Below are 21,921 nucleotides of genomic sequence, written 5' to 3'. Positions count from 1 at the left end.
CCCCAGGGTTCCCCACTGGCAGAAGACATTAGGGCAGAGATCTGAATGTAAACATTTCAGGGTAGAGAATTCTGATCCAGAGAGAGCAGAGAAAGAGAGATCCTGAGGCTGGGAGCCACCATGGTTGTCTGTCTCTCTGGGCTCCATCCAGATGAATGCCTCTCCCCAATCTTAGGCTAATTTCTTGCCCACTGTTCTTCAAGGCTCTCAAGTTATCACTTTGCTTATGATGCTGTTTTACTTGAATAAGCGCATGATTAATGGGCTGCCAAGGTCTTCCTTCACTGGGGAGCAGAGAGCCCTCGAGGTCCAAGCAGTTAAGTGGCTAATAGCCTCGATGGTGGGCAGGGATTAGAGCTAAGCTTCTGGAGTCCCCATCCCCCTCCTAGGTAGGCACGATTTGCTGGCCAGGTGGGTCCCTGTAGGGTCACTACATTTTTTTTAAAAGCTCTGTTCAGCTTCTCTAAAAGTGTTTCAGGGTAAACAAAGGTTACTTATAGGACTCTAGACATTTGGGAAAGAAATGCTTCTTATAGTGGAGTGCTCAAAGGAGCATTGTCAGAGTTAGAAAGGCAATCTCTAAATCTAGCCCAGAGGGTTTACAAATGGCCCTGTTTACAAATAGCAGGCACTTTGTTAGCTCTCTTTGAATAACTGGCCCTCCTGAGATTGGTGATAGCGTGCCAATAGGTATGCACAAAAAGGGAGCCAAGAAATGAGATTTTAGCCACAGAAGTCTATAAAATTTGGGGATATTGTGTTACATTTTTACCAAGGTACTTTCAGCCAATTCATTCAGCAATATTTATGGGCAGTATTAGCAGGGAGTTACAGCCGACTTAAAGATGAATAAAATATAGTAGTTTTTTTTTTTTCTTCATTCTGGTCAGGGAGATAGAAGCACAAACATTCAGAAAAGAATTTGTTTAGGGTTATTGCTTGGGTATGCGCAAAACATTAGAGGATCCCAGAGGATAGAATCATTCAAAGAAGATAGAACCAGAATAGAAGTCAGGAATGGTAAGCAGAGAGCTCTTTTTTTTTTTTTTTTTTTTTTTTTTTGGATAAGGTCTCGTGAAAAGAGAAAAGAAGTCTTTCCAAGCCAAGGGAACGGCAAGTACAAAGTTGTGGAGCATGCAGAAGGTGTCAGGAAGCAGGTTTCACAAACAAGAGTGGCTAGGGCATAGCTTATAGAGAGGTGAAATAATCAGAACCCATTATGGTCAATTTGTCAATGTAGGACAAACCGGCCTTGGCTTTCGGGAGGCACTGGGGAACTATCCAGGGTCCTGAAGCCTGCTCCGGTATTTGTGTTTGAGAAAGATGACCAGGGGCTGCAGATGTGTGGAGAATAATAAAGAAGACAAGTTAGCTAGGCTGCGCATATGCTCCACACTATGTGTTGGGATAGAAAAAAGGCTGTGCAATAGCACAAGAGGATGTCTATTGGATGTTCTCTTAGCCACATAGGGAAGGGTTTAACAGTATTTTGTAACTAGAGTTAAAGACAGGAAGACAGAGGACCCCTCCAAGAAAATGAATGGTAGAGCTTTTATTGAGAAAGCAAATGACCTTTTCCCCTGTGATTATTAAGAATTACCAGGAGAAGAACAACCTTGGGGGAAGAGGAAATGAGGAGGAGGCTTTGGGTTGGAATGTGCTATCTTTGAGGTGCTCAGGGTTGGGATTTCCCAATGAAAAAGATGACCTTAGTTCTGGAGGTTCAAGAGTGAATTTGAAGATTGTCTTATAAAGAATTGAGAACTTGAATCTTTTATGATTTGAGTATTTCATTTGACATATTTTGATCACATTCCCCCATTTGCCCCCATATCCCCCCCTCCCAAATCAATTCCTACCCCTCTATCCCCTAACTTTGTTTCCTCTCTGTCTCTATAACCTATTACATCCAATTGATGCTGCCCAGATCTTCCTAGGCCTGGTGGCTATTCACCAGCGCATGATTGATATACAAGAGGCCACACCCTTAAAGACCACAGAGTCTCCACCCCCAAACCCATGACTGAAGATGATTCATGAACTCCTTCTCCCTTCATGTAAGAGTATTGATTGGCTTGACTTTGTGCATATAACCATAATCACTGTGAGCTCATGTGTCTAGCTGTTCTGTTATGCCCAGAAGATGCTGTTTCATTTCTGTCTTTCCTGACTTTTGGAGAAAATTTCCTTTTAAATTATAAGAGTATTACAGGACTCCTGTGGGCACACAGATAGGAGGAGACTGATCTCAGTATAGACATTGGAGATTCACAAACCTGGTGTTTTTATCAGCTCAGGTTTTTGATTGTGTGGTCTATGTGTATGTTTGTAAGTATGTGTGGGTGTATATGTGCCAAGGGTGACTTGAGTGTTATTCTGCCTCAGGTGTCATCTGCCTTGGGATCCTAAAGCTTGTGTGGCGAGGCTTTAGAGATTACACTGTCTCCTCAGTCTTAATTTTAATAATATTTATTTGTCTAAAAACTATTATTTCATAAAAAACTGATACACTTATAGGGCTTGGAATTCAAAGGGTATGGTCAAACAGTGAATCCCCCCCCCCATCTTGAACTTCACTCGTCCCTCTCCAGAGGCCTCTCCGTATCCTGATTTCTATTATATCCTTCCAGAAATATGCTATGCAGAGTAAGTTTTCTGTAGAGCTTCTCTTAATCCTTGCAGGTCACAAAATCCAGTGTCTTCTGAGCCACATGGTTTGAACCCATAAAACACGGTACTGGAAGTGCCCTTTCCTGCCCAGCCACTTTCACAGGCATTGTCTTTATAATGAAATCCCATTTTCTCAATTGAAAACCATCAAGAGGGCAGATTCTCCAATCTGTGAGGTTCAACTCAGTCACTGTGTGTGGTGCCTGTTCTCTGCCTCTAAATTACAGCCCCAATTGTTGAACTGTGGTGCTGGAGGCCACATTAATGAGACTAAGGTGAGCTGTGAAGACCCAGGTAGAAATGGGAGTGAAAGCAACAAAGAGACATTATCTGGAAAAAAAAAGGACTATTTTCCTCTTCCAGTCTAGATGCTAGATGAAGTACATTTTGCATCACAACTTCAACACACACATACACACACAAATACACACATACATACAACTTGTTTTTGGCTTATCTATATGCTTTCCTCTTTAAATATATATTTACTTTATTGGTTTTAATAAAGAACAGTATTAATAAGAACAGAGGCCAAAAGAGGGCTTTAGAACCCTTGGAACTGGAGTTACAGACGGCTGTGAGCACCCACGTGGGTACAGAGACTCTAACGCTGTCCTCTGCAAGAGAAACTTAACTTCTGAGCCACTATATCCCTCCTCTGCCTTTTCCTTAGCTTCCAGTGTTATCTTATTTTATTGAAAAGACTGTTTTCATGCAATATATTCTGATCACACTTTCTCTCTCTTTCAGTTCCTCCCAGAAGCTCCCCACTCACCTACTCCATGTCCTTCTTTTTCTTTTCCCTTAAAAAACAAATAATAAAAGACAATCAAACATTAAAAAACAAATGAAGACACACACACACATACACACACACAAAATAGACACACAACTCTATAAATACACAAAATCAGAAACCAAAATATACAAGCTAATATGACAAAAAAAGTCCAAGCAAAGTTATATGAGACAATCCTTTACAAAAATATCATTGAGTTCATTTTACATTGGCCATCTACTCTTGGGCATGGACCCTACCCCCAAGTGTGATTAATATAGCCAGCGAGACTCTATTGGAGAAGACTAAACTTCCTTTGCAAGTGGGTGCCAGCTGTAAATACCTTCTCAGTTGGGTTGGGGGGCAGGCCATGTCAGCTCCTCCCCCTCAGCCCTGAAAACCTGTCTGGCTTGATCTTAGGAATACAGTCACAGACTCTGGGAACTTATGTGCAAATCAATCCTATTATGTCCAGAGAACACTGTTTTCTTCTTCTTCTTTTTTAAATTGCATTTTAACTTACCTTTTAAATGTTATACCATTTCCTTGGTTTCCCGTCCAGAAACCCACTATCCCACCCACCCCCTGCTTCTGTGAGGGTGCTCCCTCACCCACCCACTGACTCCCTCTCACCTCCCCACCCTGACATTCCCCTACACTGGGGCATTGAGTCTTGACAGGACCAAGGACCTCTCCTCCCATTGATGCCCGACAAGGCATCCTCTGCTACATATGTGGATCAAGCCATAGGTCCATCCTTGAAAACACTGTTTTCTTGGAATCATCCCTCTCCCTGGCTCTTATGTCTTTCTGACTCCTCTTCTGCATAACTCCCATACCCCTGATGGGGGAATTTAGTGAAGACATCTCATTTAACACTGAGTAGTCAAATATCTCTCAGTACATCACATTGTTTAGTTGTGGATCTCTGTGTTACTTCCCATCCATTGTAAGAAGACACTTTTCTGAAGATGGTTGAGCAAGGCACTGATTTATGGGCACAGCAGAACGTCACTATGAGTCATTTTTTTGCTATGTTTCTTTAACAGAATAATAATAGCAGATTTTCCCCTAGGCTCATGACCTATCTAGTTTCAGGTTCTTGCTTATACTGGCAGTGTCACACATGGTTCTGTCTTATGGAGTGGGACTTAAGTTCAATCCGAGAGTGACTGGTTACTTCTACAACATTTGTGCTACTGTTGCACCAACGTATCTCACAGGAAGGTAACAAAGTCTGTAGCTGGGTTGACCATTCTATTTCTCCTCTGCTAGCATGAAGAGTACATTCTAGTATCATTAATGCTAATCAGTAGGAGTGAAGTTTCTAGTTAGACTTGACTTCTTCATGTTCAATGAGACATAGAAGTGTTGTCTTCAGTAACAGGGCCTTAACATCAGTTTGTAGAGAGTAATACAGTAGCTCTGGCAGTAGTCTGAGAGCTTTAGGAGTTTCCATGGGACCCCTTTGGCCAACAACTCAACTAGACAGAACCCATTCCTGGGGGTTTCCCTTGTGGTGTAAGATGTCTTGTTGGAGCATTCTCTTCCCTATTATTTGGTGACTCTAGATTTCTATCATATATTCATATATTTTAGGAAGCTTCTTCAGTAGCAGGTTTGCAATGGGCTTTCAAATGACACCTAGTGTTAGTTGTCATCACTTGCTTGTCCCTCTCTTCTATCCCCTTCTTATTTAATTGTCCCACTTTAGTCTTTCCATAACAATATATTCTATACCCACTTCCTTGGGAGAACCTCCCCTCCCCCCCAGGCCTTTACTATTTACCTAACCTCTGTGGTTATATGCATTGTAGCACAGATATTGAACCCCACCCTCTCTCTTTCTCTCTCAGACTGATTTTCATATGGCCTAGGCTTGTTTTGAATTTATTATGTAGCCAAAGATGGCTTTGAACTCCTAATCCTCCTTTCCCTCCCTGCAAATGCTAAGTAACTATTATTTATTTATTTATTTATTTATTTATTTGAGACGGGGTCTCATGTACATAGGCTTCTGACCTTAATCTCACCATGTAGATCAGAGTGATTTTGAACTTCTGGTACCCCTGCCCTCACCTGTCAAGTGCTGGAATTACAGACATGCATTACTATGCCCAATTTATGCAATTCTGGGGATCAAACCCAGTGCCTCATGTATGCTACTCAAGCAACCAATCAACTGAGCTATATATCCAGTTTCAGATTTTGCATTTTAAAGACTCTGGGTTCTTTGAATTTGGGCAGAGAGTAAGACTCGAATTAGAAAAGCGATGACTTGTTAGCTTGCTTCCTTGGGAGAAGTCTTTCTAGCCTGTAGCCCTGTAGACAAGCCGATTGAGTCAGTGAGTCAGTCTTCTGATTGAGGTAGATACCTTTCCATTTGTTTATGCCTGGATTGAAGGTCACTCATATGCTAAGAGTGCAAGGATGCTTGCTTTTTATTCCGGAAGCAGTGCCTCAGGCTACAATTCTGTTCCTCAGTGTAGGCCAGTTGCATGCTTTGATCAGCTGTGATCCCAAATAATGCTGTGATTAATGAAGCATCAATACCAACAAATGACTTCCTTTACAAGATATCAATTGGTCAATTAAAAATTATTTTAGTTAGATTATTCCTCTCACACAGTGGAATGAGAGAGAAGGGTTCAGAGTGCCAGGTTACAGGAACATATGCGCATAGTCCAGTGTGTACACTGACAAAGCAAGATTTTTGAAGTCATCCTTAAGGCTTCCTGGTCTGAATTTTATTTGTGAGCTTTGCCAGGTTCTATCTCTGGCCAGTCCATCTTTTTTTTTTTTTTGATAGACTTTATTGGCACTTTGTGGCTGCTGCTGCTGTTGTGTACAGGGAGACGTCCTGCACATTTTAAGGCATTTAGGGGAATTGGAAGGTACCACCCATTAGCCGTCAAGAGTATTTTTATTGGACTCCCATTCCCATTTGCAGAAACCTAAGTCATGCACCAGAGGGTAACATTAACTTGGGTTAAGAAACACTGCAAGAGAGTAAGAAATCTAACTTCTACCAACGACAGTGAGCCTCTTCCCTTCAGACACTACCTGTAGATGCTCGTCTTAACAGAAAAACCGGAAACTAGCATTCCTTCATTTTTGTTAGTTTCCTCTTACATATACGAAAAAGTCTGTTCTTACCAAACCATTAACTAGCCCCTCTGAGATACTCCATATCAAGAGAGGGATGGAGGGAGGGAGGGAGGGAGAGAGGGAGGGAGGGAGGGAGAGAGAGAGAGAGAGAAGAGAGGAAGGGAGAGATGGAAAGATAGAGACATACACAGAGTGACAGAGAGAGACAGGGAGACAAAGACAGAGACAGAAATAGAGAAAGTCTCAGTCCTCTGTGAAAGGCAAGAAAGGAGGTTCATTCTGCCTGGAGCAACTCTGTTGAAATCCCTTGGATTCAGCTCAGTTTCAGCCTTCTCCAAAGCCTTTCTGAAAGTCAGAGTTAGATGTTTCTACAGCACTCTGCCTTACGTCTATGTCAGCCTTTACAACACTGCCTGGTACTTATTTGTCCATACCTCGTTTCAGCTCTATAGGACTGTCATGAACTCAAGACCAGATGGCAAAGGTAATTCAGAGATGAAAAGAGTCAGACTCAATGCAGAGTGGATCTCTACACCTGGCGTTGGAAGGGAAATCCAAGTGGAGAGTACTCTTAGCCATGAGGGCAGTGCCTCCAGGAAGTGTCCGATTTAAGATATACCCAGTCACAGATCATGTCTGAGCTCTGTGGAAAAGTCAAGCTTGCAGGTCCAGATGAATCTCAGCTATACTCTGGGGTAGTAGCCTCCTTCTGAATGGCTCATGTGTCCTCCATTTGTCCCCAAAACTTTACTGACTTCAGGAACTAATGCTGGTCCTGCCTCCATGAATCAAACATTTTCACATGTTCAGTCTCCTCTTGTGAGGCAAATTCATGAAGCCTTAATGGCAGTGCCTTCAACATCAATAGAGGCTGTGATGCTAGGGCATCTTGATCAGGATATTCTTTAAATTTTTTTAAAAAATGGGTCATAAGGAATAACCCATTATGGCCATTTGCTTTCCTTTTAGGATGATAGTTTTAGAAGAAAAGGTAACTATTATGGAGCTGAGGAAAAGGAGCTAAGGAAGATGTGAAAGTTGCCTTTATATCCCCTTAAAAAAGAAAGAGATGGAGGTAGGGTATGAAAAAGACCCAGCTGTATGTCACAGGGTGTTAAAAATGTATTTGTCTTATTCTCTGGGTAACTGTTTTTAGAGTTTTAGAGTTTCTATTACTGTGACAAAACACTATGATCAAAAAGCAAGTTGGGGAAGAAAGGGTTCATGTGGCTTACACTTCCACATCATGTTTCATCACTGAAGGAAGTCAGGACAGAATCTCAAACAGGGCAGGGTCCTGGACGTAGGAGCTGATGCAGAAGCCGTGGAGGGTGCTGGCTTGCTTCACATGACTTGTTCAGCCCACTTTCTTACAGAACTCAGGACTACCAGCACAGGAGTAGCACTGCCAACAATAGGCTGGGCCCTCCCTCCATGGATCACTAATTGAGAAAATGCCTTACAGTTAGATTTCTTGGAGGCATTTCCTCAACTGAGGCTCCTTCCTCTCTGATGACTCTAGCTTGTGTCAAGTTGACACACAATACCAGCCAGTATTGTATCTCACTTTAAACATTGTTTTACTTAGAAGGTAAAAAAGAGGCTTGCCTGCCTTACAAATAATTCACTCGTGCTATGTTCAAAATTATATCTGAGCTACGTTAAATATTAAGGTAGAAATTTAGAACAAAGTCTGTGAGAATGGCAATTGCTGCCATGCATTTTGGTGCAGGTGTCTAAGGGGCTGGTATGTCAGGATGTGTGTGGGTGTTTTAGTTACTGCTATAGTGAAGAGACATCATGACTAAGGCGACTTAGAAGAGGAAGCATTTAATTGGGTGCTGTCTTACAGTTTCAGAGGTTTAGCTCATAGCCATTACAGTGGGGGAGCATGGCAGCAGGCAGACGTGGTGCTGAAGAAGTAGCTGAGAACTTACATGTTATCCAAAGTTGGAGACAGACAGTCAGACAGGCAGTCAAATAGTCAGACACACAGGCAGAGGGACACAGAGAGACACAGAGATACACTCAGAGAGAGAGAGACAGGGAGAGAGACAGACAGGAACAGAGACAGAGAGACTGGGCTTGGCATGGGTTTTTGATATCTCCAAACCCATCCTCAGTGACATACCTACTTAACAAACCACACCTCCTAATCCTTCCCAAGCAGTTTCACTAACTGGGGGCCAAGGATTCAAACAAATGAGCCTGTGGGGACCCTTCTTACTCAAACCACCACAGTGAGTGACACTGATGTAGGTAGGAGCTTCTTCCCCAAGGAAAAGACTAGCAGGAGGTTAAGGAACTTCTGGATTTGTCTGAAAAGGCTTGCGGGGTCAGGTGGCAGAGTTGGGAGTTGATATAGTTAAGGAAATTCTTGAAGTTGGAGAAAGGAAATCTTTCCCCCCTCCCCCAACCCCTTATCCAAGCAGCTTACGTGGGTCTGGTTTCCGATATCAGGCTTCTGGTACATGGAGAGACATTTGGCTTTTCAGTTGCTCTGTTGGTTCTTCTCCTTCTTGCCTATTTCAGTTCATTTGGCTTTTCTTTCCTGGATAATTCCTTCTGGTGGGATTACGGTCTTTATTCTTTGGGGTCCTCATACTTTTCTTTAATGTATCCTATGCTAAGTAGATGCTGAATACTGGTAATTTCATTTGCATGTATACATTTACATGTGTATATGATTTTGTAATTCTAACATTGTCACTGTACTCAATAATGCTGTAGAAATGCAGAGTTCTTTAATAAGAAATATAGTTAAAAAAATCTCCTAGACTCATAATCCATGCCTGTATTGTCACATTTTTGTTCTTGTGGCAACTTGTAAGAGAAGGTTTTTGTTTGTTTGTTTGTTTTGTTTTGTTTTTTTTTGTCTTATGTTTCTGAAGGGATAAGTCTGTTATGGTGGGGAGTCATGAAGACAAGCAGCAGGCATGGTGGCTAAAAAATAATGCTAAGGGCTCATATCCTTTACCATAGCATGAAGCAGAGAACAGCAGTGAGTCTTTAAACTCTGAAAATCTACCTCAAGGGACATACTATCTCCAACAAGGCTGTACCACCAAAACATCCCCAAACAGTGCTACCAACTGGGGACCAAGGTTTTTTATGACCAAGACTATGGGAGGCCTTCTTCCTCCTCCTCCTCCTCTTCTTCTTCTTCCTCCTCCTCTTCTTCTTCTTCCTCCTCCTCCTCTTCTTCCTCCTCCTCCTCTTCTTCTTCCTCTTCTTCCTCCTCCTCTTCTTCTTCCTCTTCTTCCTCCTCCTCCTCTTCCTCTTCTTCCTCCTCCTCTTCCTCCTCCTCCTCCTCTTCTTCTTCTTCTTTTCTTCTTCTTCTTCTTCTTCTTCTTCTTCTTCTTCTTCTTCTTCTTCTTCTTCTTCTTCTTCTTCTTCTTCTTCTTCTTCTTCTTATTTTTATTTGCATGTACATTTCAGACATTGTGAAGCTGGCCTGCTGTAAAAGACATGAAACCCTAGAGTACAAAATGAAGGGCTTCATTACTTAGAATAGAAGCAGTCACCACTGTCAGCAACTGCCTTGTCTTTCTGGGTATCAGTGCTTTTTAAAAAATTATTAGATACTTTATTTACATTTCAAATGTTATTCTCTTTCCTGGTTTTCCCCATCCCATCTCCTCTCTCCCTTCTTCTATGAGGATGTTCTCCCTCCCCAACCACCCCCTCTTCCTGCCCTGATGTCCCCCTATGCTAGGGGGCTCAGCCTGGGCAGGACCGAGGGCTTCTCTTTATGGGAGACATTCTTTTTTTTTTTTTTTTGATTTGAACCCCTTTATTCCAACATGCTAGGGTGGACTCCCTTTCAGAGAGACAACCCTGAGCGGACTCTAACAAGGAGTTATATGCCTTGCAAACAACTGGGGGCAGAATTCAAACAATTGGGGCAGAATTTGCACACTGGTAACTAGGCAGGGTACCATAGGTGGGGCGAAGTGACCTCCAAACTGATTCGTGGTCAGTGGACCATTCCAGGGCTTTCTGAGAGGGAAACCAGTTCTCTTCCCACTACCTGCTGATCCGAATGTAGACGTTTCAGCTCCTTCTCAAGCACCATGCCTACCTGCATGCTGCCATGTTTCCTGCCATGATGGTAATGGACTGAACCTCTGAACTGTAAGCCAGCCCTAATTAAGTGTTTTTGAGTTGACATGATCATGCTATATCTTCACCTAGATAAAATAAGATACGAGGCTTCACCTGTACACAGGCATGTTCCTAGATGAACTGTCCAAAGCAGAGTTACTCAGCGACTGGGCAGACTGCTTGTTATCATTAATACAAAGTATGGATTTGGGGAACTGAGTCAGGGGGCCAGGATTTCAGTCTGTCTCGGCATTCAAAGTCAACAGAACCATGTGGGAGGAAATTTGTTTTCGCTTTATACGTGTGGGTCCAGAGGACCAAACTTGGGTCACCAAGGCCTAGAGCCACCATCTCGAGGGCTCTTGTCTTCTTTAAAAAGTGAATCCAGGCCACGGCCGCCTGGTCCGCCCAGCAGTGGCCCAGTCATAGTTCGTGTTTCTGCATCATGTCGGTGGCCTCCTGAGGGCGCTGTGCAGCGATTCCTAAGTGGAGCTCAGAGAGTTCCAGGCCCAGCACTTCCGCGGTGACAGTGAAGAACAAGAAAAGCTGCTGAAGAAAGCTGTGCGTCGTACGTTGGAAATCTTTCCTTTTTATACAACTGAAGAACAGACTTATAAACTCCAGCAAAAGTGGTGATATAAAGAAGCTCGTCATGGGTCTGGATAGGATGGAGGAAACAGCCCGTGGACTCTGTGGAATACTACTCAAGAGCAGATGCAGAGACCACAATTATGTACACGAATGGAACTCGTCCAGGCGACCGGATCATGCGCGCAGGCTAGGATGCAGGCTTAAAGGAGGTCAGGCAGCATAGACGTGGGCAGTCTGGGGGTCAGGTTCGGGATGAGTCTCAGAGGACTACGATGCTGGAAGAGGCGGCTATGGAAAACTGGCACAAAAACAACACAGCTTACGGTTTGTCAGCACAGTTGATGATGTCAGAGAACATCATATGGGAGACATTCTTGTTCAAATTGCTGTAACACCCTTCTTGAGATGCTACGTGAACTGACTGAGGACTAGCATATGGAGGAGGTCATGGAAGGAAGGCTCTATTTTCCAAATTATTGCTACAGATCTATTTGTGTAATCATATAGTCTTATTCTCTTCAATATAGGCTAAGCCTGCCATGGTCTAGATTTCTGGATGGAGGTGAAAGATGTCCAAGTCTCTCATGGTTCAGTGCCTTGTACCCTCTATAGTGTTCATATTCAATGTTCCAACAGAGTGGAAATCACAGCCATAGTCTGACTTCCTAAAGTAATTTCCATTTTTCAGAGAGGGGCAACCAGAATTTAAAACATAAAACACTTCGGCATTATCAGTTCAAGCCTGTGCAATGTGCTTTTCCAAGAAGAGGTAACTTAGTCTGCTTTCTATTTCTGTGATAAAATATCCATCAAACGACTTGGAGAGGAAAGGGTTCATTTTGTCAAGTGAAGTCAGGGCAGGAACTCAAAGCAGGAACTTGGGGACAGGAACTGAAGCAGAGGCCATGGAGGAATGCTACCGGCTTGATTTCTTATACCATCCAGGAATACCAGCCCAGGGATGGCACTGCCGCTAGTGAGCTTGGTCCTTACACATCAATACACATCAAAAATTTATCAAGAAAATGCCTTGTAGACTTGCCTCCAGGGAATCTGACGGAGACTTTTTTCTCAAATGAGGTTTTTCTTAGACAGTTCTAGTTCATGTCAAGTTGCCAAAAAAACCCTACAAAAAAAACAAACAAAACCCAACCAACACAACAACAAGAACAACAACAACAACAGCAGCAACAACAAACCAACCAGGAGGCGAGTCATTGCCAAAGTGGAAGAGAGAAAAGCAGAGATGCACCAGAAATTTCCTTAAAAATGTCTCTACGAAAGCATTAGCAGCTACTGGTTTTATCTGGTGTTTTAGACGCCGTGTTTAGCGTATCTGCAACACGATTATGCTCTTCAGATCGGGGAGCTAGACTCAGTGCTATGCTGGGACGATGGCTCCCTCGGCTCATGAACATGGGGCATAGCTTCTGCTCTGGTGCTGTGGCTTGTTAAATCACGCCTCTGACCATCAGGAATAAACCACAATGCTGTAGACGAACCCCACGGTGCTTACTGCCATAATAATGCATGCGCGTTAAACACAAATGTGGTCTTTCTTCCTCACGGTTGAACAGTTTAGGGGCCGTTAATGCTAGTTTTAAATATAACTGTTTTAGAGTTTAAAAAAGGTTTTGCAGCTAGGTGCTTTTTTTTTTTTTAATCACTGCTATGTTTCTACTTTACAGGAAGAGTAAAAGTGGATTATCTCAGACCATATTTTTCATTATGTCTAAGGGGACTGAGTGCAGTTTAAGCTTAACTCTTGCTTATGACAACAGAATCCTCCCAGGGCTGGCAGAAGATGTGGTCCGTTTCCTTTTCTTGGGGCTCAGACATAGATTCCTGTTTGTTAGGTAAGAATGGCGGGCAGGTGAGGATGCAGGCTTTCACATTCACAAAGGTTGACTGGTCCTGTTGCTGGGTCTGTACACAAATACGAGGTTGCCTTTCCTATCCTTCTCTCTTGGGGACTCTGGTCCAGCATGAACCCTGGCCACCATGAGTGTTTTCGGAATAAAGGCTTCCTGAAGTCCAGTCTGGGCCTGGTTGCATAGATGAGCCTGTGTCTAAGCTTCCTCTTTCCCAGAGGACACACAAGCTCAGCACCAAACCTGTCTGGCCATCTGGCTTTCTTTGTGCTATCATAACCCTTGCCGTTCAAGGCTGCAGCAGTGTTTTTAGAAAGCCCAATACATCTGGACTCCCTGTCCTGCCTTTTAGCTCACAGCTCACATTCCCACTCCAGTGGCTGCCTTCTCCCTCAGGGAAAATGTGATATACTCAGGGCCAATGAAGGTGGTAGAGCCTTGAAAAATATTGGTATCACTTCTGTCTTAGTTGGGGTTTTATTGCTGTGAACAGACACCATGACCAAAGCAACTTTATAGACAACATTTCACTGGGGCTGGCTTACAGGTTCAGAGCTTCAGTCCATTATCATCAAGACAGGAACATGGCAGCATCCAGGCAGGCATGGTGCAGGCAGAACTGAGAGTTCTACATCTTCATCTGAAGGCTGCTAGTGGAAGACTGACTTCCAGGCAGCTAGGAGGAGGGTCTTAAGCCCAGGCCCACAGTGACACACCTACTCCAACAGGGCCACACCTCCTAATAGGGCCACTCCCTGGGCCAAGCATATACAAACCATCAGACCTTTTATCCTTGAATCTTAGTGATTTCAACAGGGAGCACCACTCTCAATGTCATGGTAGCAATGACGCTTTCCCTAGTAATAGCAAACAAGTAGTCTATGTGTCTAGTAACAGCGCCGGGAACTATAAGTATTTAATGCGAAGGAACTCATTAAAAACTCAAAACTACCTGAGTTGTTTTGAATCTATGAGTGGGGAAAATGAGGCAGAGACAGGTTAAGTGATTTGCCCATGGTAACACAGTTAATAAATAGGGAAGCCAGGATCTGAACTGGGTCAATAATTACAATAATATGTGGGTTTAACCACATACTTTTGATAAGTAGACATACAGACTCAACACCTCCATATGTATTGAATCTGAACAGTTTTCTCAAAATTTTAATTATAAAGTTTGCACAAGACTCAGAAATGACTTTTTTCTTCGGTTGTTCTCTGAATACTCTCTGTGCCTATTGGAAAGACCAACTCTATGCTTTCTGGTCCAGTCCTTGACCTAATTACCAGGCTTGCTAGAAGGTGGTCCTCTCTTTTGATCTTCATAGGGTTGAAGTTGCTCATCCCCCCCACCCCCCATTTATCATGAGGAGGCAAATCTCCCATGCTACTTGAAAAAAGAAGGGCACAGCACCTCAGGACAGCATGCTGAAGCTATAGGAGACTGCCATGTGCTCTGTCCTCAGGCAGAAACACGCAGGAATCCATGCCCTGGCATCCGAGGCCCACCATCAGCTCTCAGTGTGACATTGGCAAGCCATTTAACCTCCCTGTGTGCTGCATGATGAAATAACGCTTTGATCTTTGGAGAGAAGAAAGCTTGACATAAATTCTGAGTAGGTCCCGTCCTCCTCTGTACCTCTTACACTCATGTGGAGACCGATGTTTCTCATAAAATTCCAGAGTATTCTTAGTGAAAGGGTGATACTCCTAGGCATAAAGTCCGAAGTTTCCAATCACAGTTATTATGCCTTGTTTTCTGACGTGCCTAAAAGCAAACAGAGCCCGTTGCCTCAGGAGCATTGAGTACCCTTCACAGTACTGCATTCCATTTTAAAAAGTACTCTACATTATTTAAAGCCTGTGCATTGTGAAACTGAATTTGTGCCTCAATGCCCACCGGAACCTGAGTTTTGTGCTTTGAAGATAGCTACACTGACTTGTGATAAAAGAGTCTCTCTCTTTCCCTTTTTAAAAGCTGATTTTAAGCAACAATCCTCCCGCAGCCCCTGTTCTACACCCAGGATTGTCTTCTATGTGTGGTGCCCACGATCCAAAATTAGAGCACTCAGAAGCCACCACACCTGGATGAAAATTCTTATTCCCTCAGCTGGCTGGAGTCAGAGAGAATTCATTATGCATCTTCAGGTGTGCAGGATAGCGATGACCAGGGACATTTTTTTTCAGAAATATTTGCATTTTTAAATTGAAAGTTCAGAAGAAGAAATTCAAAATGATTGAATTCTAGGAAAAAAGAGGTAATCGCCATCCAAGCCTCTTCATTGTCGTGTGAAGAATGACACCCGTGGGTAGGCTTGTCACAGACACTGCCATTAGAGGAAAGGAGAGGAAACTGACAACCCCCAGCCCCCCATCCTATCTGTCTGGCATCAGGCTGCCCATTCTGGAGAGGTCTGTGAGACCTTTACTATCTTACAGATGGCAATTCTAAGGTTCACAGGAGTCAGGTAATTTCCCTAAGGTCGTACAACTAGAAAAGAGCAAAACCATGATTTGGTCCAGAGCCCTAATGTGATTGGAAATTAGGAATGGTGCGAGTTTCACTTGGATTCTTCCTGGTGTGGAGCAATGGTGTCTCTTCAACACCTGCTGCGTTCAGTCGAGTTGGGCATTTCTCGTGTCAGGCTTGTCCAAGCACCAGCTACTCCAAAGGCATGTGGTGTGGCCTCTATCCTGGGGCTACTTACAGATCCTTAGTGATAAAGTATGGAGAGAGCAAAATCCCGTTGAAATATGAAAACCGAGACATAAACTCAATTTAATGCATTGTGAGCAATAATATTTAACTAGGGAAACAATGTTTTCAATACGTTATATTCCTACCTTTTTAAATGTTCACCTTGTCTGGTGAAAGGGACTCAAAACCTCCATCCTTCTAGATGAAAAGATAAGTAGGTTTCTGTTGACCAGTATGATAAAATATCCCTACTGACAGTTATTAAGTGAAATTAATTAAGGCTATAAATCAAATATCCAGTTGCATTAGCCGCATTTCAAATGTTCTGCAGCTATAATGTCAAGTGGCCATTTCACTGGACAGCAGCGATACAGGGACTGGTACAATCACTGCAGAGTGTCCTAATGGGTAGGGCTAAGTCATTCGCCTTCATGGGGATATGGGAAATCAACTAGGAGATGACTCCAGAGAACATCTTTTTAAAATTATTTATTTTTAAATGTCTACCACCAACAGTGTTGTGGTTTGAATGAGAGGCTCATGTTTGGATATTTGGTCCCCAGTTGGTTGAACTATTTGGGCAGGATTAGGAGGTGTGGTCTAGTCAAAGGAGGTATGTCTTTTGGGGGCAGGCTTTGAGGTTTTGAAAGCTCATACAATTCCTGGTTAGTTCTCTCCCCGCCTCCCCCTCTCTGTCCTCTCTGCCCTGGGCCTGCGGGTCAGATGTCAGCTTTCAGCCACTGCTCTAGTACCATGCCTGCATGACTGCTGCCATGTTCCCTGCTATGGTGACTATGGAACCGGGAGCTCCACAAATTGCATGCTTTCTTTTATAAGTTGCCTTTGTCACGATACTCTGTTATGGCAATACAAAAGTAACTAAGGCAAACAACATTTGTTTTAGGGGTAGATCAAACTCAGGGCTTTGCTCATGTTGGCCTAATCCTCTACCTTGGGGACAAGCTCCCCCCCACCCCAACTCCCAGAGTACGTGCTTTTACAGAGTGCATTTTATTACTGCCTTAATCTTAGTGAAGTGGGAGAGGATTTCAAATTTCTCTTGCTTTTATGAGGGACATGAAATATTCTAGAAATAGAGGGGCATTAGTGATGTAGAGGAAATGTCCTTGCAGCGCTCTAGTCTTTGTAACCTCTGGAAGCTATTTCTTTTGTGAGAAGAGAGTTAGTGCTGGTCACCACTCTCTCTGGATAGACACCATAAAGGTAACCTTTGCAAGGTGTTTTACCAAAATTATGCTTTATTTACTTTTAAATTGTGGCTCCTAACATAGTACTCATGTATATGAAGCTCATAACAAATCGTTTTAAGAAAGAGAGCCAGAGGATACCTCAGCAGGTAAGGGTACTTGTTCTTGCAGATGCACGAGGATCTGAGTTCAAATCTCCAGTACTTATTTAAAAGTGGGGCATGGCCGTGTTTAGTCCCAGCTTTGATGTGAGGAGAGAGGGGAGGTCACTATAGCCTGTGGTAGCCAGCCTAGCTCCTGGTTTGTGAAAGACTCGTCTTAAGGAAATAGGTAGAGAGAGATAGTGCAGGGCAATGGTCTCCTCAGGTCTTTGCACATGTGCATTGGCAAATGCAATACTCTACGCATATAACACACACACACACTACAGACAGACAGACAGACAGACAGACAGAGAGAAACAGACACAGAGAGACACGCACATACACATACACACTCATACCTACAACACAGACATAACACACAACAGATAGACAGAGACATAGAAAGAGACATGCACAGAGAGAGACACATACACACAACACACATAACACACATACACACATCACAGACATAACACACACAATAGACAGAGAGACATACATAGAGGCACATATACACAGAGACACATACACACAACATACATACAAACATATACACAACACACATAACATGCACATAAGATACAGACATAACACAGATAGTCAGACACATAGACACACAAAAACTTACAGATACACACACAAATACACACAGGCACACCGAGATGCACCCATACAGACACACACAGGCATTCACAGAGACATACACCCAGACACATACACACCAGAATACATACACACCAGAATACATACACAGAACACACATATACACACAGACCCAAACACAGAAATTCATATACAGACACACAGACACAGAGACAGACAGCCAGATAGCCAGACACACACACACACACACACACACACACACAGAGAGAGAGAGAGAGAGAGAGAGAGAGAGAGAGAGAGAGAGAGAGAGATCTGTTACATTATCCATACTCCCAAAAGAATATAGTGAAGAACAGGATTGTTAGAAATTCTTAGGATTCTTAGGGGAGGAAAATAAAAAATTTCCTCCCAGGCAACATATGAGTGTGTGGCTTTGCAAAAAGAGGACCGTATTTCTGTTTATATATTCTGTGATGGGTTGTAGATGAAGTGATCATAAGAGCCGCCAAAAAACCCTTCTGTGGGCTTGGTTTTATTTGTTGTTTTCTTGAGACAGTCACATATAGCCCAAGGCTAGTCTTGAACTTGCTTTCTGGCAGAAGCTAGTCTTGAACTTCTGATCTTCCTGTTTCTACTTCCTGTTTCTGCTTTGGTTTCCAGGTCTGGCTTACAGTATGAGCTTTTAGATCTGAAGTAAGGAAACTGACTCCCTAGCAGGCTTCAAAGACAAGTTGCCTCAATACCAAATTAATTCTGCCTTATCATCCTACTGCAGTAAAAACAAAGCCAGTCTCCTGCCCGGCTGCTTGTTCTGCACCTACTTTTATTCCACATCACTTGCCTTCCCCACAAAATGTCCCGTGAAGGCTGAAGAAATATCCCAGCTCACCCTCCTACTTATTTTCCGAGACAGATCCCCAATTCCCCCTCTTATCTAATTTCCCTTCTTTTTATGACTTAGTGAATGTGTTTGGCTTCTGTCATGTAGAACAAACAAAACCTGTTGGAGACTCGTTTAAAAGGACCGAGGCGGTGCGTTGGTTTGGGTTGGGGGAGCCCACGTCACACGCTCCCTCGCCACCTCTCAAAGGCTTTAATTTACAGCAAAAATAAAAAGCAGTTGTTGAACACTGAGCAAGGGGAGTCGGCTTTGAAAACTGATAAGAGGGGGAAAATGCTAGACTCATTTTAAATTTGAACATAACCACCAGGACCCTTATTTCCCTGCAGCAAAATGATCGCGACTTTCTTAGGATGATTTAAGAATCCCCCCCGGAGACACTTTGCCCGGGCCCCTTTGTGGGCCCATCTCAGCGGCTTTAGAATCCTCCTAACTGGGCTTATCAGAGAAGATTCCAATTTAGAGCAGCAAAAGTCTAGTGTCTGATATTAGTGCTAGCTTTTTTATTTTTTTAAGAGACATGATGTTTTACGGCACTAACAATTTCGAAAGGTCCTACGTTTGCAGGCAACAGAGCGCTTTTGTGTGAAGGGCTCTGAAAAGCATTATTCAGGAGAAAAAGAGTGCATCAAAAGGAGTTTAAAAAAAAAGAGAGAAGAGTTTGCTGATGTAGAGATCGGAAGCAGCTTGTGCTGGCAGGCGCAATTATGACCAAATAATTGAATCTTTTAAGAGAGATAAGATGGGATAAAGCAGTAGTTGTGGTCTCCCAATGGGAGCAGGTTCATTAGAGACTACGGAGTCCAGCTGTGGAGAATTCAACTTCCAGCAACTTGGTCTGCTTTAAGGCGGGCATAGTGGCAGAAAATCAGGACGAAGTGGCAGAGCTTCAGTCCTCCAGACTCTAATTGGCAGGAAAGCTGGAGAGGAACCTTGGTGCTGGCCTCTCTCGCTCTCGTTCCACATCTTGGAACCTCTCAGACCCCTAAAACGATGATCATCTTCAGCCCTATCTCCTTCAGAAAGAAACTTAAGGAAATGTAACCTTTCATCTGCTTATTTCATGTGAGGGAGTGTTTTGTCTACATGTATAAATGTGTACCCCATGCCCCTGTGGGCTCACAGAGGATAGAAGAGGGTATCAGTACCCTCGAGCTGGACTTAGAGATGGGTGTGAGTCACCATGTGGGTGCTGGGAATTGAACCCAGATCCTCTGCAAGAACACCAAATGCTGTTAGCTGCTGAGCTAATTCTGTAGCCTCCAGTGAACTGTTTTTGTTTTGTTTTTAATTAGAAATGCTGAACATCTTTCTTTGCTCATTGGTAGAATTCTTTGCTCATTTGCTCCTTGGATGCCTCCTTCTTTGTTACCAAGTCCCTTTGTTAAAGACAATGGGAGACAGAATGATACAGTGTTTATTTCAATGTTCCACCAGCCTCAAAGGATAATAACCTTGTTCTTGATCTTGAGATATGGGACCTCATCGCCTTGGCCCATGAGAAGTAAGGCTACTGTGCCTTCTGCATCCATATTTTCTTTGGGAATATTTCTCAGGGTTTCTGTATGGAGACAATGCTGAGAGAAGAGCAGAAAGTAGTGAAATCAGGCACAATCATTTTTCCCCGTAACAGAGCAGAGGGCGTCTCTAACATTCCGTTAAGGGTTCGGTTAGACATCTTGCTTCAGGCTTTCATCCTTAATGGAACAATGTAACTCACTGTGTTATATTGTATAACTTGCTTCTTCCAAATCCACCCTTTCTTTCATCCTATACACAGCTTGCTTACCTTGTCATTGTGATGAGCTTAGAGATTTTGAAGTTGGGTAGTGTGTTACTGGCTTCTGATAATGACACCTTAATTTAAAATCCGGGTCACAGATCTTTTTTTAGCCAAGAGGAATTGATTCCTTCCTGTCGCTCGTCTGCCTTTGTGTGCTTTCTTTCTTTTCTCCTCTGGAGCTGCGGACCTTTACTTTAAAGCAAATTCTGAACTCTATTCTTCCCTGGGTACATGGATCCTTCTATGTCAGACTTTTCAGTTTACATTAAATAAATTGACAATTAAATAAGCTTTCGGGTTTACTTGAAGTCACCCCAAAGGATCAACACTTATTGTAGCTGTGATCTGTTATACTGATTCTCTGTTACACTGATTACATGATTGTCGTCATGACCACAGCCTGTTACATGAAGCATCTCGTTGTCACACCTGCCTCACTTCAGCATTCCCTGGAACCCTTACTTGTCTCTTTGTTCCCATGCTTTACTGATACTGGGCTGACACCAGTCTCAGTGTTTTTCCCAGGTGACATATATCTGCCCTGCTGTGGAGTTATTGTCGCTTTATTTCTTCCAGGATCAGGAGGGGCGCTTTAGTAGTGACATCAAAGGCTAATGTGGGAGTGCCCAGAGTTTTCCATGGCAAGGCACTTGACCTCAATCTCAGCCTTGATGTAGACTCCTGGAATGAGATCAAAGACTCCACTTCCAGAATGGAGGTGTTAGGCATGCGGCCCGGATTGAGTGCAACTGGAGGAGTAATTAGTTGCCTGTTATTCAGTCTCCACTTTTCATCCTTTTCATCTACAGGGTCACTGGGTAACTTTAGAGGGAATCAACTTAGCATCCCCACATTCTACAAGCACCTTCAACTGGTAGTTTTAAGCTCTAGTTGTTTGCGAGCCTAGTTTTTCACATCGGAGCCATCTCTCCAGCCCAGCCGCTGGTTGTTTGTAAGCCTGCTGGGAGACAGCCCAGTGCCATTAGCTGTGAGAATAGGTCTGTCTCTCATTTTCACCTGGGGAACTTTAAAAAATGATTTTCCGGTCAATCCCAGGAAGCCTGATTGAAATGGTCATAAATGGGGCCTGGGCACTTGGTATTTTTTAAAAGGTCCCCCAAGTGCTTTGGAAACATGAGGCCAGGGAACAGCAGGAAAAGAGACCCGGGGGCACGCTAACTATGACTTTCCTTATGCTAACTATGCGGGTTATGCTCTCCATCTATGCGCTAAGCATGGCCTTCGTCCTCACTTCTGCTGTATCTGTAAAGTTCAAACAGCAGAGAGCAGAAAGAATACAAGCTTTAAGTCGGAAGAATTTCAAGTCCTGTCTTTCTTTCACTTAAAGTATGACAATAGAGAAGATTAAGTTTACTCAATTTTAGTTTCCCCATTGATCAAAAGGATATTGTAAAGCTTCTTTGCAAGGGAAGGTTAAATCACTAACATGTTACAAAACTTTA

At 43.2% G+C, this 21,921-nt stretch overlaps 1 protein-coding gene and 1 pseudogene across 2 annotated transcripts in view; both read left to right on the top strand.

Moving 5' to 3' along the window:
- Positions 1–21,921, top strand: part of Tph2 (tryptophan hydroxylase 2) — a 103,732-nt gene that overhangs the window by 37,400 nt on the left and 44,411 nt on the right. The gene's annotated exons all lie outside the window — the stretch shown is intronic.
- Positions 7,032–11,672, top strand: LOC103692856 (nuclear cap-binding protein subunit 2 pseudogene; annotated as a pseudogene).

The sequence above is a fragment of the Rattus norvegicus genome, chromosome 7 (assembly GCF_021556685.1).
Source record: "Rattus norvegicus strain SHRSP/BbbUtx chromosome 7, alternate assembly SHRSP_T2T, whole genome shotgun sequence".
NCBI classification, from domain to species: Eukaryota; Metazoa; Chordata; class Mammalia; order Rodentia; family Muridae; genus Rattus; species Rattus norvegicus.
This window is presented reverse-complemented; position numbering and strand designations above follow the sequence as displayed.